Raw genomic sequence first — 20,744 nt, 5'->3', positions numbered from 1 at the left:
ACAATCTCTTTGACTGTATTGGAAGAAATAAATTATTTATTGAAATAAAGAATCAAGATATATCGACAAAGCTAAACAGATTAACAAAAATGACTATCGATAAATCTCGAGCTATAGTAACAACAGAAGAATGTGGCACAAAATCAATTGCAATAAAAACAGGGGTGCGATCCTGTCAGTCACATTATTCTAAATAGCGATAGAAGAAACAGTCAAGGCCAGCGGAAAAAAAGGAACGATAGTCCACTCCTCAACACAAATAGTAGCATATGCAGATGACATAGTTCTTATGGGAAGAGACAAGGAAATATTAAAAGAAGCAGTAACATCGCTGGCAAATGAAACACGGAAAAGAAGTCTACAAATTAACGAAAGATAAACAAAATACTGTAATATTCAAACGAGCGTTCGTATTTACATACGACTTTATTAATTTATTTATAAAAGTTTTCTTTACAAATCTCTAGCTTAAACTAAACTCAAATAAAAGCGTGCTCCGCTTAAATAGTAAATAACGTTATTCTCGATCATTCCAGACTTCGCCACCTCTAGCTATTGTGTGACCTTCCGCATACCGCAAGTCTTTCTCCACCGATTCCACGTATATCGTGCTTCCGCCAGAATGTTCTGGAGATGGAACCGTTTGGAGCTGCTATTTGCGGCCGGCGATTCATTCTTTTGCTACAATACCTACTCTGCTCGAGAAGAGAAGATAACAAAACGAGGGAAATCAAGATAAACAACTATATTTTTGAAAGAGTAATTGAGAATGGCAAAAATAAGAAAAGCGACGAAGTAACGGAGCGAATATTAGCAGGTAACAAGACATACTGGAGATATCATAGGGTAAAGAAAGACAAGCACTAATCCAGAAATACAAAACTGAAAATATACAAAGTTGCAATCAGATCAGTAGTTACGACGCAGTCGAGAATTGAAGATAAAGATGAACAAAAATTAAGAATAATAAATAATTAAGAAATTAAAAATAACGAAAGGAAAATTCTAACAAGAATTATGGTTCCTATAAGAATGGAAAAGGAGAAATGAAAAGAAGAATGAACTATGAAATAATAAAGATAGAAGATATACTTAGTTAGATTTATCAAACCGGAGGGGCTGAGATAGCTAGGACACATCGAGAGAAGAAAAACGACCTACTGATTAAGATATTCACCAAATAGAAGCAAGAAGCTGAAAGAACAAGAAGAAGACCCAGAGAGAGATGGGAGGATCAGGTAATGAGGGACCTCAAAATCCTGAAAGTGAGAAAATAGAGGGAACTATGCACATATCGAAATGAGTTGAAGAAAATTGTAACGAAAGCGAAGTCATACAATAAGCTTTGGCAATATAGAAGAATAATGCAGAGTGATTCACCGCAATAAGCGAATCAGAGAACTCTAAATAGGAGCAGCAAACATTTCATCCGGAATGAAGAGTCTTGATGATAATGTATGTAATAGTATTGTGCGATTCTTGATTATAAACCGCTGAAAAGTTAATTTTGTATTAGTAATTTTGATTGACAATACCTAAATTAGTAATATTACGTGACCAAATGTTTTAGGGTGATTCCATTCCAAATCACTCAATTTTGGATAAAAAAACTTTTTGATCTCCGATTTGTCTGAAAATTGTACATCTGCGGGATCTAGATATAAAACATTTAATGTCGAATTGTCTTCTTCTTCTTCTTCTTTTTTTTTTCTTAAAATGATATTTTAAGCGATTTTACAGTAATTTGGTACTTATTTATTAAAACTAATTTGCATTTTCTATCATAAAGTATAAATGGGAAACATAATACCTTAATCGAAGGGCCTCAAAAATGTGATCATGTGGCATTATACCAAGTTATTTTGATTATAAACAAGTTTTTGATCAAATTTTATAGTGTAAAAAACGTTAAAGTACCATTTTTTACATTTTTCTCCATTCCCAAAATAAATGATAATAGTTTTGGCTGAAAATTTGCTCACAGATAGCCAAAACATAGGTGTTTCAGTGGTTAGAATAATGTGAATTATATTACAATAAAAAAAAGTTACATGCAATATCATAGTCAAAAATATAGGCGTCTACTGTAAGTATAATTAACTCGGAAAATATCGACCTCACGACAAATATTGTTAAAAAGAAATTGTAATAATTGTAAATACGATATAATTGGAACAATTTCAGTTCCTACGATTTTTGTCGAAAAGTTAAAAATGGCGGATATATTGGGCAAAAACGGTTCTCCTTTAAAATCAAGATGGCGGCTAACGTAATGGAGGAATTCATTTGCGATTTTAAATTTAGGCTACTATTGACCCGCTAAAGATTATAAAAATAAAATTTTGGGCAGCTCGGCATGCAAGGTCAAATGCTATCTCGACTGGACTAATACAGGGTGTTTGGTAAAGAATGGGCCATAGCTTAACCTCAGGTTCCTGAGGTTAAAATAGGCCGATTAAAGCTAACTTACCTTAGTACAAAGTTTATAATAACCGAGATACAGGATGTCAAAATTAAACTTTGTTTTTATTTATTATTGAATATTTCCTGACAGGTATGAGATAACAACATGAAATTTGGTATGTGAGGTTTTTTTGGGTCGAGAAAACTAAATTCCCTACCAAAAATTATGTATTGCCCAGAGGGCGCCACATATTCCTTTCAGCACTCATTTATTACGTCCAATTTTTTTTATCCCTCACCCTGTATAATTTTGACATTAAAATTTTTATTCTCCTATTAGTTTTACTTAAAAAAGGTATACTTCTTTCATCTCCCTGAACTCAGACGTTTTAGAGATAAACGCATTTTAAATCTGCGATACACCATCATGTTTAGCATAATATCATTGTAGTTACACTCGAAAAATAACTTAAAACCATAAAATTATCCAAAAATGTATAGAAAATTTCTTCAAATGGAATTTGCGATGCAATGACATAAATTTGAGAACTGGCACAATTATTATGGTTTTAAGTTATTTTTCGGGTTTAACTACAATGATATTATGCTAAAAATGATGGTGTATCGCAGATTTAAAATGCGTTTATCTCGAAAACGGTTGAGTTTATGGAGATAAAAGAAGTATACCTTTTTCAAGTAAAACTAATAGGAGAATAAAAATTTTAATGTCAAAATTATACAGAGTGAGGGATAAAAAAAATTGAATGTAATAAATGAGTGCTGAAAGGCGTATGTGGCGCCCTCTGGGCAATATATAATTTTTGGTCGGGAATTTAGTTTTTTTTTACCCAAAAAACCCCCATATACTAAATTTCATGTTGTTATCTCATACCTGTCAGGAAATATTCAATAATAAATAAAAAAAAGTTTAACTTTGACACCCTGTATCTCGGTTATTATAAACTTTGTACTAAAGTAAGTTAGCTTAAATCGGCCTATTTTAACCTCAGCAACCTGAGGTTAAGCTATGGCCCATTCTTTACCAAACACCCTGTATACTTTTGAGTCTGATAATATTATTGCATGTAACTTTTTTGGTAAAAAAAAATTTTTGGTATTGTCCTATAATTTAAAATCCTTCTAACCCCTTAAAGTCCTATGTTTTGGCTATCTGTGAGCAAATTTTTAGCGAAATCGATTTTAATGTATTTTGGGAATGGAGGAAAATGTAAAAAACGGTATTTTAACCCACAAGGAAGAATTTCCTGTAGCTGCCTGTATACCATTAATTACAAGTAAAATTTAATAAAACATTTTTGGCTTGGTAAAAGGTATATTAGTTTAAAAAGCCCCTATAGGGCTAGAAACATGCAAACAAAACGTTTTCGCTCTGTAACAAGAGCATCATCAGTGTTACCTAAAATAAGTATAATCATATTAATTAAAGCAAAATGTTAAAGATCACATGATGACCAAGGTAACAGCAAAGTTTGGTTATACTTACAAGAACATGGTGAGCCAACCAAAAAATACAAAGGTCAAAGCCTTTCAAAAACAGACTAAAAGTCTTATATAAATGCCAACATAGCAAAATCCAAAGGATGGATAAAATTCCTATGGCTATGGCCCTAGGGCAACATATGACTCCCACACGTGGTAAGTGGGTCAATAGGTAACAATTAGTCATTATGTTACAAGAGGTGACAGGCAACTAAGAAATTAGACTTCAAAAGCGAATCTGTCTGATGCCAGGGCAACAATTATTAATGGAACTTGAAGTTTTATGAAATGTTGGTTATGCAGCCACTAAATTTAAAGTTATTTATGGTACAAGCAATGATAACAGCTAACATCAGTGTGTTGGAATTATAAAAATACAAGAGTTAGTGAAAATGAATTATCTAAGATGTAAAAAAGGTGACGAATTTGAAAATCCGCAATCATCAATGAGGTGTACTTGAATTGATGAAGCAAAGATAGGCAAACCAAAACACTGAAAGTATGTTTTGTAGTTTGTATTGGAAATCGATAATTAATATTTGTGACCCAATACAAATGATGGCTGATAAAGCTGGCTGAAATAAAGATGAGACAACTAAATAGGAGTTGTGATATCAAATGCTGAGACATGTTGTAAATGCAAAACTTGTTTATGAGTTTATAGGATATATATATATATATATATATATATATATATATATATATATGGATTGATCAACACAAATTTAAAAGACTAATTGTTTTAAAAAAAAGCTTAATCCAAATTTCTTTATTCTGTCCTTTTATGTCAAATAACGTCTAGTGCAAGGAAAAATTAATACAATTGGATAAAAGTATCTAAGCTATGTTTAAGGTGAGGTCGGATGAAGACAAGTGTTATGTTTTCCATTGATACTTTACGATAGAAAATGCAGATTTGTTTAAATAAACACCAAATCACTGTAAAATCGCATAAAATAACATTTTGACAAAAAAAAGAAGAAGACGACTTTTTGACCTTAAATATCTTATTTTTACGTCCCGCAAAAGATATACACCCAGTTTCAGAAAAATCGGAGATCCAAAAGTTTTTGCGTGAGTGATTTGACATGGAATGTGCCATTACTTTATAACGTTAACATAACAACTAATGCGATTAATTATTAACAACAAAAAGTTAGCCTTTGCTACACGAAACACACTAAGCAGGTATACGTAGACATTAAAACCATTTATCTCTCTCATGCCTACACATACGTCCTCAAAAGCCCTATTGGCCGCTTTTATTTTCCTAAGGACACAACATAATTCATATCTCCTAACAAAAAATTCCGCTGGTTTTTGCCTCTCTGTAAGATTTATTTGAAAGCCAATGATTGCTAAATCTGGAGATTTTCTAAGGATATAGTGACTTAGAATGTTACCTTCTTTAGAGAAGTAAAATTTCCAGACTTATTCCCTCAGGAAATGAAACTCTGTTAAGGGAAACTTTGCTTATCACCAAATCAGGTGAAAAAGGGTATGTTAATATGTATAAAGGTAGAGATTGTTATAAGATTTTTTAAAGAAAGCAAAATGTTTGGATTAGAAAAAGGTAGCCTATTCGTTATTCACAATAATTTTTTTAAATAAAAAATTATACATGTTTCTTCTTTTCATCAATATTTATGTACCGGGTGTCCCAATACGAATGGCTCTCGGCCATATCTCAGGAACCGTTTATAGTACCTACAGCTTTGAGAAAAAATATTTATAACAAAATTTGCCTCAGGAAAAGCCTGGAAATTATTTTCATAATTGTAGGTCCACCGCTAGAGGGCGCAATTAAATATCAAAAATTAAAAATTCAAAATTTTACAACATTTACCTAATGAAAGGGCACTGGAAATCCGATAATCGTATTCTTCATAAAATTCTGCGCATACTTGATTTCACAAGTTTAAATGTACCTTTGCAAATAAGAGGTGGCGGTGAGTGAGAAACTTATAATGAAAAAATGGCTGTAAGTCCGGTTCTGCTAAATTAAATTTTGCATACTTGGTCTTGTTGAAAACAGCTCTTTTTAGTCAATGTAAGTGCTTTATTTTCGAAGTAGCTTAATAAGTAATATGCCAGCTAGGAGGCGTTCTTTAATTATTTTCAGAAATCTACTTTTCTTTGAAAAATATTAAATACAAGTACGCATTTTTAATCCTATATTACAAAATTAGATCAAATTAGCAACAGAATACCGAAAACCGCATGTTGATACTTTTTTCTATCTCGAGATATCTTAAGAAATGTGTAAATTTTTAACATAACTGTTACTGTCACCGGTAAACGAAGTTAAGAAAAAGTAGTGTGCTATGGAAAAAACAAATAAACATTTTCCAGATGTAAACGCATATAATTAATTAAAACAACAAAAAGACAAACAACGCTATAAAATATAACAAAGAAATAAAAGCAACTACTTAGTGACGGCATAAATATTCAAATTGTTATCCGTCATTTTCGATGCAAGCATTTACTCTTTTAAGAGTAGATTGAACAACAACAGATTTAACTGTTTTATACTTTTATTTATGGGGAGACGGATTAAAGACCTTGTTTTTGCCGCTAGGTCCACTACTCGAGAAAACATGAACTAGAATCTAAAGAGAATACGAAACGCCATTCAAAGCATTGCAAGAGCAGAAATTGAGACTAATGTTCAATCTATTCTTAAAAGAGTAAATGCTTGAATCGAAAATGAAGGGCAACTGTTTGAACATTTAGGTCGTCACTAAGTAAGTAATAGTTGCTTTTATTTCTTTGTTATATTTTATAGTGTTGTTTGTCTTATTGTTGTTTTAATTAATTATATACGTTTACATCTGGAAAATGTTTCTTTTGTTTTTTCCATAGCACGCTACTTTTCCGCTACTTCGTATTACCGGTGATATTAACAGTTGTTTAAAATTTACACGTTTCTTAAGATATCTCGAGATAGAAAAAAGGTATCGACAGGCGGTTTTCGGTATAATGTTGCTTATTTAGTCTAATTTTGTTATACAGGATTAAAAATGCATAATTGTATTTAATATTCTCCAAAGAAAACTAGATTTCCGAAAATAATTAAATAACGCATCCTAGCTTGCATATCACTTATTAGGCTATTTCGAAAATAAGACACTTACATTTATGAAAAAGAGCTGTTTTCAAAAAGACCAAGTTTTCAAAATTCTATTTAGCAGAACCGGACTTACAGCCATTTTTTCATAAGAAGGTTTCCACTCACCCCCACCTCTTATTTTCATAGGTAGACCTGAACTTGTGAAATCAAATATGCGCAGAATTTTATGAAGAATACGATTATCGGATTTCCAGTGCCCTTTCATTAGGTAAATTTTGTAAAATTTGGATTTTTTAATTTTTGATATTTAATTACGCCCTCCAGCGGTGGACCTACAATTATGAAAATAATTTCCAGGCTTTTCCCTAGGCAACTTTTGTTATAAATATTTTTTTCTCAAAGCTGTACTATAAACGGTTCTTGAGATATAGCCGAGAGCCACTCTTATTGGGTCACCCGGTACGTACGCAACGTACATATACATATATGTATAACTGACCTTATATAATATGTGTGAAAATTAAATGACTATGTATTTTTACTACAAAAGCGATATTACGTAGGTCAAAATTTTTGACGTAAGAGAACTGTCAAAACATTAGAATGTAACTTTTCCGTATTGCCATGTTTATTATAAACATGGCAATAATGAAAAGTCACATTCTAATATTTTGACAGTTCTCTGACGTCAAAAATTTTGACCTACGTAATATCGCTTTTGTAGTAAAAATACTATAGTAAAGCATTATACACCAGGGCATTTAGCACTAAAAACACCGGAATAAATCGATTTTTGACTAATACAGCACCTAGGGACTTGCAACTTTGCATTGTGTTCAGGATGATGTCAGGAAAAAAGTCTACTATACAAAAATAGGTGGAAATGCATAAGTTCATTTTAAATTACATAAAATATATCTAAAAGTGCATAAACGTCAAAAGTCAAAATAGGCATATTAACGGCCACATTTTGGTGGTGCCCAGTGTCACTGCTAAGACACGTCATCTCCTAGAGTTTCGAGAGGTTTCGGCATTAAATTGATGCAAATAGGTTACTCGTGCGGTTTCTAGGGTTGCTGAAAACGAATACGCCATCAGAACCGACACCCGGAGCACCTGGTGTCTAGGATCACGTCATCTCTGGAGATTCAAGCGAGATCGGCACTAAATTGATGCAAAAAGATTACACGGGGGACTTTAGGCGTTACTGAACACGAATACTCTATCAGGACTGATTCCCGGACCACCTGGTGCCCACGATCAATGCTAAGTTACGTCATCTTCAGGAGTTTCGAAGATTTTCGGCCTTGCATGCAAATATATTTCTAGGCAGTTTTTGAGGTTGCTAAATACGAATATGCCACCAGAACCGACCTCACTGTGCATCTGGTACCCAAGGTCACTGTTAAGGAACGTTATCTTCTGTAGTGTGGAGGGTTTCTGGGCACCAGATGCACAGTGAGGTCGGTTCGGATGAACTATTTGTTCAGCGAACCCAAAAATTCCCGAGTAATGTGTTTGCATCAATTTGGTGGCGAAAATACTCGAAACTACAGTCGAGGTACTTTATCGAAGGTTTTTTCTAGGTGAAAAAATGCTAAGTATACTTTGTTTTTCTCTTGCTTTTAAATAACGTTAAAATTTAAACGAAATTCGTCAGAATATTACTTATCACCTTATTTACAGTATCCCTGGTAGAAAAATGTGTTAAGTAAAGAATAGCTTGATTTATAATTTCCAATTTGATATGATTTTCTGTTTAATAATCTTCTTCGTGGCTACAGTCATTCTTCTTCTTCTTCTTAGCCTTCTATCGTCCACGTTTGGACATAGGCCTCTCCCAACTCCTTCCATCGGTCTCTATCCTGAGCAACATATTTCCAATTCGTTCCGGCTACTCTTTTAATATCATCAACCCATCTCATTTGTGGTCTTCCTCTCGGTCGTTTACTTTGGTAAGGTCTCCAATGTTGTATCGTGGCATTCCAACGTTGGTCTTTTTGTCTAACAGTGTGGCCTGCAAAGCTCCATTTAAGTTTGGCAACTTTTGTTGTTATGTCCTCGACTTTTGTTTTTGATCTTACCCAGTCGCTCCTCTTTTTATTCGACTTCACAAGGATATTATGTGCACCTTTTTCGTGGCTTCCCTATATCTGCATTGCCTTTTGGATCATAATTGAGTATTTTTGGGGTTGTATTTTGTTGTTTATCTTGTGAATAGATTATGTCCATTTATCTTTATATTCGGCTTTCTCGTCGATTGTAGCGTGTATAATATATAGTGTGTATTATAAATTAAATAGGGTAAAACGACAAAGGTAACTCAGCTAAAAACAAATAATATGGAAGAACAAAAAGGCTTCAGTTTTTACTCTGAAACTGATTTTATTTTAATTTTATATATTTTTTATTAAAACAATTTTTTAAATTATCGAATTGGATTTATAAAATTTCTCAAAACGTTTTCGTTCGTATCAGACCATCATCAGTGAGAACCCAGAAATGGGTAAGCATGTAGTAACTTACGTCTAAGCATTAGTAGATAAAACTAGCAACAGAGTTGGGTCAAAAGGCCTTTAAATTACATGATTACATTATTATTAATATTAAAATATTATTGAAACTAAGTCAATGTTCACCGACTACATGTTGTTAAGGGGATATACACATCCCTGCCAGAAAACTAGGTAGGTACCAATATGATGAGTGGCAAAGTCCAACTGATCAAATCAAGTAGTGACAGTTACTTCTGAATGACATGTTTATTTGTTTATTTAATAGTTTTAAAAATCGGATACATTTAAAATTTCTCATGCAAGGGATAAAAGGAAAGATGTAGTGTGATGAGAGAAATTGTCAAGATTTTAAAATGTATTAGAAAGATCCCTTGATACTAAATTGCACCAAATATCATTTAATAGTGAACTGACGTATAAATAAGAAATATTTGGGGCAAGCATCTGTAGAAGTTGGCGGAAATAGAGGAAGACCAAAACGGAGAAGGATGTGAAAGGACTTAAGAGAGAAAGGTTTAAATAACGATGACACCATGGAAGAAATCGTGCCATAAACAGATGAAGAAGAAGGAAAAGAAGACAAAGATACGGTTTCTTTATTTTTTATTCTAAAGAAATTTGTTAAAATTATGACTTGTAATAGATAGGAAATATTTTAATATGTACAATTTTTTTTTATTTAATGTAATCTGAATAGCCATATTGATCTAAAGCATATTTTAGTTTATTGTTAACTAAAGATACGTTTTATCTAAAAAATTCGGTTTTATTTCTTACAAATAAACAAATAAAAGCTAAGAGTCTAAGATACGATATAAGGTCGATCTGCACCAATCTGTTTAATGAACAAAAATTATTGGATATGTAATTTAGCATGTCACCAATTACAAAAAACAAGGGTTGCCCGATCTAATCTTGTTATAACTATAATAAATTAATAATTAAAAAATGCCATTTTTTTAATAATTAAAAAAAATCGACCCAGGCAGGTATTACTTAAGATTTTTTAGGTCATTCTAAACAAAAAAGGTCTTTTGTAATTTTTCTCTAAAAGTGATCGTTTTCTAGTTATAAACAATTTAAAATTAAAAAAAGAACGAAAGATCACGATTTTCAAGGCTCAAAACATAAGTATAAAATTAGGGGAGTGCATATAGATTTTCACTTCGGAAAAAATCAAACAAGATAGAACTTTTTGTAATTTCATTAAGAAATGTTTAATAAACAACATATCAAAAAGTTCTACTCGAGAAGTGGGTGCTTAATTTTTTATTAAACAAATGAACTACGAAATTAGATGTTTTTAAATAACTCAGAAAATATAAATTTTAGAAAAAAACTGACTCGATCATTGAAAAATTCAGAAAATTTTACAAAAAAACCTTATATAAAGAATTTTCTAAAATTAAATCTGTACCTTCTATAATTTTTTAATTATAACGCTAAAGTCACCCTTCTCACAAACATTGGCGCACTGTAAACTAACGTACGGCGAAGTGCATGGTGGTCATTTTAATATAATTCTTTAACTAATGGATCAACTGAAATTTTACAAATTGAACATGAAAGAGGAATAAAATTAAGCTATCTTATGGTTATAGTAGAAAGAAATAAAATATATGGGCATAACTACGGTGTGGGCGGAAAATGAGCCTTACATGAATTTTGTTTAAAAATGATTTAAAAATGTGTAACTAATACAGTTTTTCTTATAAAACTCTTAGTTTTGCACAACTTACCGTCCAAGCATCGTACTAAATGATGTTTTATCAAAAAAAATCTCAAAAATTTAATTCAAATGCTATGACGTCTCAAAAAATGTAATTATTAAAGTCTTAAGACGGTATTACTCAAGTTTGAATAGATCTATTACAGTTTTATAAGTGTTTTTTTTTAGGTTTAGGATGTAATCTTTAAAATGCACTAAATTATTTTACTTTAGAAATGAAATAAACTATTTCTTTTTAAGAAAATTAAGAAAGATAACAAAAATGTAATACAAAAACCGAAAATTACCAGCTAAAAGAATGTTTGTACAAAGTGGTCAAAACTTTTTTCTGTAAAACTTACCTAAAATACATTTAAAAATAAGCTTCCACAATCATAAATGTTCAGCAAAAAAAATTTTTTTAGCTCTTATACAGTATGTCTGCGTAACTTGGAACCTATTGATAACTATTTTATTATCAGTTTTACGAAAAAAAGTTTTTATTTATAAAATACTCTGCATCGTATATAATCTAAGAAAAGATGCAATTATCAAATATCAAATTTAATTAATGTTATACGAGGTATGTCAAAAAATATGAATTTCACTCAAGAGTAAAGTACCATTACATTTCACAATATCGAAAATTGTTATTAAGAAAAGTTGTTTGGAATTAAAATATTTGTTTAAGTGTTCAATTACATTCTTCTAATTAAAATATTGTGAATAATAAAGGCAACTCTTAGAAAAATTAATATTTTTTACATACCTCGTATAAAATTAAAAAAAGTTTGATGTCTGATAGTTGTATCTTAGATTTTATACCAGGGAGGGCATTTTATGAAAAATAACTTTTTTTCGTAAAAGTGATAATAAAATAGTTATCATAATTGAAATAAAATGATGAGTATCCGTAATTTGAGAAAAAATTTAATTTTTTTTTTCGATTAGAATGATGTAATTTTATATTTAGACATAGTTTTTAATTTCAAAGAACTTTTCATAATAGCATTTTGTGATATGCTGGAATATAAAGGTATTTTATTCTTTAACGAAATTCATATTTTTGACATAACTCGTATAAAATTGATAAAATTTGATATCTGATGGTTTACTTTTAGATTTTTGACTATTCAGAGCATTTCATTAAGAATAAATTTTTTTCGTAAAATTGATAATAACAAAGTTTTCCATGTGGTTCCTAGCTACGCAGACACCCTGTACCGGGTGTCCCAATAAGAATGGCTCTCGGCCATATCTCAGGAACCGTTTATAGTAGAGCTTTGAAATAAAAAATTTTATAACAAAAGTTGCCTCAGAAAAAGCCTGGAAATTATTTTCATAATTGTGGGACCACCTCTAGAGGGAGTAATTGAATATCAAAAATTAAAAAATCTAAATTTTACAAAATTTTCCTAATGAAGGGGCACTGGAAATCCGATCGTCGTATTCTTCATAAAATTCTACGCATATTTTATTTCACAAGTTTAGGTCTACCTTTCGAAATAAGAGGTGGGGGTCAGTGGGAGCCTTGTTATGAAAAACTGGCTGTGAGTCCGGTTCTGCTTAATCAAATTTTGCAAACTTGGTCTTGTTGAAGACAGATCTTTTTCGTCAATGTAAAAGTTATGATTTCGAACCAACTTACTGAGTAATATGCCAGCTAGAAGGCGTTATTTAATTTTTTCAGGAATCTAGTGTTCCTTGGAAAGTATTAAATACAAACCTGCATTTTTAAAACCATATTACAAAATTAGACAAAATAAGCAAGAGAATAACGAAAACCGCATGTTAATACCTTTTTTCTATCCCGAGATATCTTACAAAACGTGTAAATTTAAAAACATAACTGTTACTGTCACCGGTAAAGAAATAATTCATTAAAAGTAGTGTGCTATGGAAACAACAAAGAAACATTTTCCAGCTGTCAACGTAGATTAGGTCTTTTCAACGCTTCTCATTTGTTTCGAGCCTCGTTCATATCTCGTATATTAATATTATACACGGATTATACGGCATATGACAGAGGCTCGAAACAAATGAGAAGCGTTGAAAAGCCCTATTACAAAGAAATAAAAACAACTATTTAGTGATGACATAAACGTTTAAATTTTTGCCCATCATTTTCGTTGCAAACATTTACTCTTTCAAGAGTAGATTGTACAGCAGTCTCAATTTCTGCTCTCGATATGCTTTGAATGGTGTTTAGTATTCTCTGGATAATGTATTCTAGAGTAGTGTATGATGGGCAACAATTTGAATATTTAGGTCGTCACTAAGTAGTTCTTTTTGTTCTGTGTTATATTGAATTTTAATAGTATTGTTTCTCTTTATATTGTTGTTTTAATTAATTATATTTTTATACGTTGACATCTGGAAAATATTATTTTGTTTTTTTCCACAGCACACTACTTTTCATTAACTTAGTTTACCGGTGATAGTAACAGTTATGTATAAAATTTACACGTTTCTCGAGATATCTTGAGATAGACAAAAGGTATCGACATGCGGTTTTCGCTATTCTATTGCTAATTTAATCTAATTTTATAAAGTATGATTAAAAATGCATACTTGTGTTTAATATTTTCCAAAGAAAACTAGATTTCTGAAAAAAATTAAATAACGCCTCCCAGCTGGCTTATTACTTATTAGGATGGTTCAAAGTTATCACGCTTACATTGAAGAAAAAGATATGTCTTCAACAAGACCCAGTTTTCAAAATTTGATTTAGCAGAACCGGACTTACAGCCATTTTTTCATAACAAGGTTCCCACTTACCCCCACCTCTTATTTGCAAAGGTAGAGTTAAACTTGTTAAATCAAATATGCGCAGAATTTGATGAAGAATATAATAATCGGATTTCCAGTGCCCCTTCATTAGGAAAATTTTGTAAAATTTAGATTTTTTTATTTTTGATATTCAATGACGCCCTCTAGCGGTGGACCCACAATTATGAAAATAATTTCCAGGCTTTTCCTGAGGAAACTTTTGTTACAAAATTTTTTATTTCAAAGCTCTACTATAAACCGTTCCTGAGATATGGCCGAGAGCCATTCTTATTGGGACACCCGGTACATATAAGAGCTTTTATATAAAAATATTATATTCAGATTCAGCATAATTAAAAACAAAATAGAAACATATTTGATCAAAGTAAAATGATGAATTTAACGATATTTTTAAAATTATTTTTACAAAACAATTGTTATTGTTTCAACAATTAATAAACAATTAGCGGCCAAATCTGAGAGTAGAACTTTTTACTTTAACATGTTGTATTAAAACTAACAAAAAAAGTTTTAGAAAAATATAAGCTTGTTTGTATTTTTCCGAAACAATGCATATTTTCGTTCTAATTGTACTCCCCTAAATATCATTTTTGAAATTACGAAGTACTTAAAGTCAAGTTAAAACCTCTTCTATCAGTTCTTGATAAGTCTTTTGGACTTATTTCATTCTAAAACATTGTTTTTTAGTTGTTAATGCCCATCTCCCCATAAGAAATCTTCCCAAATAACAATTAAAAAAAATATATTTTGGAATAAAACATGGCTAAAATTCTTATCGGACCTAATAGAAAAAGATTTGAACTTCAATTTATGTACTTGATGATTACAAAAATTATATTTTTTCCTTGTGTTTTTGAGCCTTGAAAATTATCATATTTCGTTCTCTTTTCAGTTTTAAATTGTTTATAACTCGAAAACGATGAACTTTAGAGAAAAATTACAAAAGACCTTTTTTGTTTAGAATGATCCAAAAAATCTTATATAATATCTGTTCGGGTCGGAAAATTTGTTTTAAAAATTTATAAAAAATGTAATTTTTTAAATATTAATTAATTATATTTAGAACTAGATTAGTTAGGACCCTTGTTTTTTGTAATTGTTAACATGCTAAATTACATATCCAATAAATTTTATCCATTAAACAGATCGGTGAAAATCGACCTTATATCGGAAAAGAAATAAAGCACCGGGTAACGATGGAATTCTGGCAGAAATTCTGAAAGACGGCGGGGAAGAAGTTATCAGATACCTAAAAATACTTTTTAATAAATGCCTATTTGAAGGAAACATACCAAAGGAATGGAATACTGCTAACACAATCTTAATACACAAAAAAGGTGACAATACAGATCTGAAAAATTATCGTCCAATATCACTACTATCACAACTTTATAAAACATTTACAAAAATAATTACAAATAGATTGACAACAAAGTTCGATGTATATCAACCAGCAGAACAAGCCGGTTTTAGAAAAGGCTTCAGTACATGCGACCATCTTCACACACTAAAGATCCTAATAGAAAAAGTTAACGAATACAATTTACCAATCTGCTTAGCATTTATAGATTACGAAAAAGCTTTTGACAGCATAGAATTATGGGCTATTGAGGAAGCACTGGTCAATAGCAGAATCGATTCTAGATATAGGATATTAATACATAATATATACAAACATGCTGAAATGGTAGTCACGATGGATAACGACATGAAAACTAGGCCAATCAAAATCAACCGAGGAGTAAGAGAGGGAGACACCATATCTCCAAAACTATTTACTGCCGCACTTGAAGACATCTTTAAATCATTAAATTGGGAAACAAAGGGACTCTCGATAAATGGAGAGTATTTAAACCACCTAAGATATGCAGATGACGTGGTACTAATAGCCGACAGCTGGAAAGAATTGAAGGTGATGATCGATGAGCTTCATAGAGAATCCTTAAAAAAAGGACTAAAAATGAACTTGAGCAAAACTAAGCTAATGTCGAACAAAGATGATCAACCAACGATAACCATCCAAGGAACAAAAGTGGAACATGTAAAAGAATATATATATCTAGGTCAGAATATCAAGGTAAACAAAGAAAACCAAACTACCGAACTATGCAGACGAGTAAGAATGCGATTCGGAAAACTCTCATATATACTAAAAGACAAAAAGATACCACAATACCTTCGAACCAAAGTGTTCGATTCTTGTATCCTTCCCGTTCTCACTTACGGAGCTCAAACCTGGACATTCACAAAAATGAACATGGACAAGATTAGAAAAACTCATGGAACGACAGATGCTTGGTATCTCACTCATAGATCGGCAAACAAACGAAGCAACCCGAAACAAAACAAAAGTAAGGGATGCCGTGGAACAAGCGGCTAAATTAAAATGGAAATGGGCTGGACACAACGAACGTCTCGAAAATGGTAGTTGGAGCAAGGAAGTTGGAAACTGGCGACCGTACGAAGCAAAGAGACCAAGAGGAAGACCTCAAATGCGCTGGAGCGATGACATCAGAAGAGTCGCAGGACCAATGTGGAAACGCCTCACACACAACAGAGATGAATGGAGAGAAATGGGAGAGGCCTTTATTTGACATTTCGAATAGAAAAAAGGCTATATAATAATCGGATCCTCTACTATAAGTTGCACCACGATTCCATTAGTTTAATCGTTCGGACCTGCTTAATAAATTTTACAATCATTATGTTTACGACCAATCTTCGCAAAGTATGTTTATATAGTTTTTTATTCAGTTAATCATTTATTAACTTTATTAATGGAGGTTTACCTCCATTAATTTTTTGTTATTATTTCGATCAGCATAGTCCATTGTTGGAATGCTCTACTTATATGGGAATACTGTGTATCGTGCAGTTATTTATAAATATTTTTTTGTATAAATGCATGATGGACTGCGTTCATAGTGCAACATGAGTTATTGACGTTTTAAAAAATATTTCAAAATAATTTTTATAACTTTGTTTGTCATAGTTTTTGTTAAAAATTGTGGTAATTTGTTAAAAAATATTAATTGCTTTAATTTATTCTTTTTTACAAAAAGCTTCATATTTTGATAGATATATAAATCAATCGTTTGGTAATTAGAACAAATTATAATGTAATAGGGCAACAAAATAGTTATTTATGAAGCAGTTCGTGAAGTATGCTTTTTGCGAACGCATGCGATGTTTAGAGCACGAGTGACAGCGGGGCGAGTGCTATACATCGCGTAAGTTCGCAAAAAATACTTCACTCACAGTTTCATACCTACAATATTTTATCTACGATAAACAAATAAAACAAACTGTAAGTCTTCGTCGCTAGATTTCATTTTTTTCTACAATTTTTAGGACTTTGACATTTAAAAATTCTAACTTTTTTCAAACCACAAAACTGTCAAAACTTTTGTTGTAATTTTTTGCTCACATGTCATCACCATGACAACGCGAAAGTTAAGGATATTTGATTACATTAAAGTGTGCCAAAAGCTGTGCGAAAAAGTAAATCCCATTTAAAACACATTGTTACTTTATGCACACTTTAAATCCTTTACGCACTGATATCTGTAATGACAGTTTTCACAAACTAAAAACGTATACACAATATGAGATCATCATCATCATCCAGCCTCAAAAGTCCACTGCTGAACATAGGCCTCCTCCCCTCGTTTCCAACCCCATCTATCCTGCGCCGCCCTCATCCAGTTTTTATTTACCTTTCTTAAGTCGTCAGTCCATCTTGTAGGCGGTCGACCGACGCTTCTCTTGTCTTCTCTTGGCCTCCATTCCAATAACCTCTTCGTCCATCGCCCATCTGTCATTCTGGCTACATGTCCTGCCCATCTCCACTTCAACCTGGCTATCCTCTCGATGACGTCAGTCACCTTTGTTCTTCTCCTGATTTCTTCGTTTCTGATTTTGTCTCGCAGAGTTATTCCTAACATTGACCGCTCCATTCTTCTCTGCGTGACTCTTAGTTTGGTAGCCGAGGCTTTAGTTAAGGTAAGTGTTTCTGATCCGTACGTCAAGACTGGGAGGACGCACTGATCGAATACTTTTCTCTTTAGACATGTGGGTAACTCACTTTTAAAAGTGTCTCTCAGTTTTCCAAATGCTGCCCACCCAAGACCAATTCTTCTCTTCAGCTCATGAGTCTGGTTATCCCTGCCAATCGTAATTTCATGTCCCAGGTATTTATATCTATCTACGAGTTCTATTTCCTTCCCACCAATACTGATGTTCTGGTTGGGTACCAAATTTGTCATTATTTTTGTTTTTGAGATGTTTTTATTTAAACCTACATTTTCTGTAGCTACAACGAGTTCTTGTACCATCTCTCTTGCCATACCTAGATCCTCAGCTACTATGACTATATCATCGGCGAAACGTAAGTTGTTTAGGTATTCTCCATCTATTTTTATTCCCTGTGTCATTAAATCCAAACTCTGGAAAGCATGTTCTAAGACCGTATTAAAAAGTTTAGGTGACATTGGGTCTCCTTGTCTAACCCCCCGTTCTATTTTTATGCGATTACTGTTAGTATGTAATTTGACAGTGGTTGTTGCCTGTAAGTATATTTTGTGTAATAATTTTGTATACCTATAATCTAGCCTGCATTCTTTAAGCGCCTGTAATATTTTGCTAAGTTCAACTGTGTCAAAGGCTTTATGAAAATCGATAAAAACTAGAACTAGGGGTTTATTGTATTCCAATACTTTCTCTATCAGGGTTTTTATACTTTGTAGATGGTCATTTCCGTAATTTTTTCGAAATCCTGCCTGTTCTCTTGGTTGATAAGTCTCTAACTTTCTTTCCATTCTCTTAACTATTATTCGCGTAAATAACTTATATAAATGGCTGAGGAGGCTAATCGGTCTGTAATTCTCTAAATTGGCTTTGTCTCCTGCTTTGTGTAATAGAATCATAGTAGCGTTGTCTGTTGGAATATTGGCGTTGTGAAGGCAGAAATTGAAAAGTTGTTTAATTTTTTCAAGTAGTATATTTCCTCCAATTTCTAGTGCTTCTGATACTATTCCATCTTCACCTGGGGTTCGATTAATAATCGAACCCCAGGTGACAATATGAGATAGAGTAGGTAAAACTTATTTTTTAAATGGTTTACGATTTTATACTGATCGTATAGGTACATACTTACGGAAGTGGGCGACTGATTTTTGAGGGACCTTACCTGAAAAAAGACACGTGTGTTACTAAATTTTTATACTTAATAATAAAATTTATTGATATTATATATTATAATATAAAGCTTTGTTGACGCTTTGATTTTTAAACAATTCGTTAAACCCTCTATATATGAATGGGAACCAAGAGGATATATGTGCATATTTGGCTATGCCCTAACTCCTCAGTATACGGATAGGTACGAATCCAAAAGATCCAACGAATGTGTCTTCAAACGCCTCAGGTGAATAGCTACAAAAGTGCCATCTACTCTGATGGCTAGGAACTTAAAATGCAACTCGAATCTAGTCGGTTTTCAAATTTTCCCAAATGGTCAGGCATCAAGGAGGTTTACACAATTATGCGATTAGTACAAGATAGAAAAAAATAACTTTCATTTGATGGTAGCCACCCTCCGATGAGGATATTGCACATAAAGCAGAGGTGAAGAAGAAGACCAAATTTCGCGTTTGAAGGTAAATAAAGATAAGCAAAAATAAAACAATTTAAGGAAATAGCACATAAATAGAATTTATTAGTAAATAGAAGTAATTAAACAAGTACCCTATTACATACCGAAAGAAAGGAGAAGTATGGAATTTTAATACCACAAGAAGCAAAATATGCCTTAACTCTTTAATAAAACATAGAAAATATTTAAACTTATTTGCTACAATATACATCGATATATTTCACAACGTACACATTTGTCAAATGATTATTTAGACAGTTTATTCTTATAAAACATATATTCATATATTGTGTATACTGTATACTATAACTTTATTATCTTTTTGCATAATTGGGTTAATAATTTAAACTTTGAAAATTGTAGTTGTTATATCGCTGTGGGGTTTCCAAAGATAAATGGGCGTAATTTAGTTTTGTGAGATTTCTAAACTGGGTTCACTGTTTCTGACAGCAGTTAAAATATGAATACGAGTGTATGAATATATATTATATTTGGGATTTGCGATACATAATTTGGATTTAAACATGCAGTATAATTCAAACGGCTTTATTTTTTAATATTTGGATTATCATTCTTACCAGAACCAGTCCAATCTAAAGTCAGTCACCAGTGGCGTAACAAACTCCGTCGGGGCCCCCCCGCAGAATTGGAAATGGGGCCACCTTTAAAAAATTACTAAATGCGACATGTGTAACAAATACCTACATGTGTTACAGCCCAGTAAATCAACGTAAGATATGGCGATACCGTGTAATTTTCAGTGTCATCACCGAAGTGGTCAACTGAAGAGTTTTCGAGTTTTTTTTGAGTGAAAAAAAAATGAAACAAAAATTAAGTATATCGACTCAGTAAAAGAAAAGTTGTAGCTCATGAAAAGTTATTTTTATTCGTTAAATTCCAAATCGAATATTTTAACGTGAAATAACAAAAAAATAAAATACTTTTCGGGGAAACTCATTGGAACTTTTCTAAAGTGTTTAAAAGAAGCTTTATTTTATACAAAAGTTTCTAGCATCAAAACTAAGCCAGTTACGCTCAAAATACATTAACAAATAATTAACTTTTTTATATGACCTGTAAGTTTCACCGGTTCAAAGTGCT

The sequence above is a fragment of the Diabrotica virgifera genome, chromosome 8 (genome assembly GCF_917563875.1).
Source record: "Diabrotica virgifera virgifera chromosome 8, PGI_DIABVI_V3a".
NCBI lineage: Eukaryota > Metazoa > Arthropoda > Insecta > Coleoptera > Chrysomelidae > Diabrotica > Diabrotica virgifera.
This window is presented reverse-complemented; position numbering follows the sequence as displayed.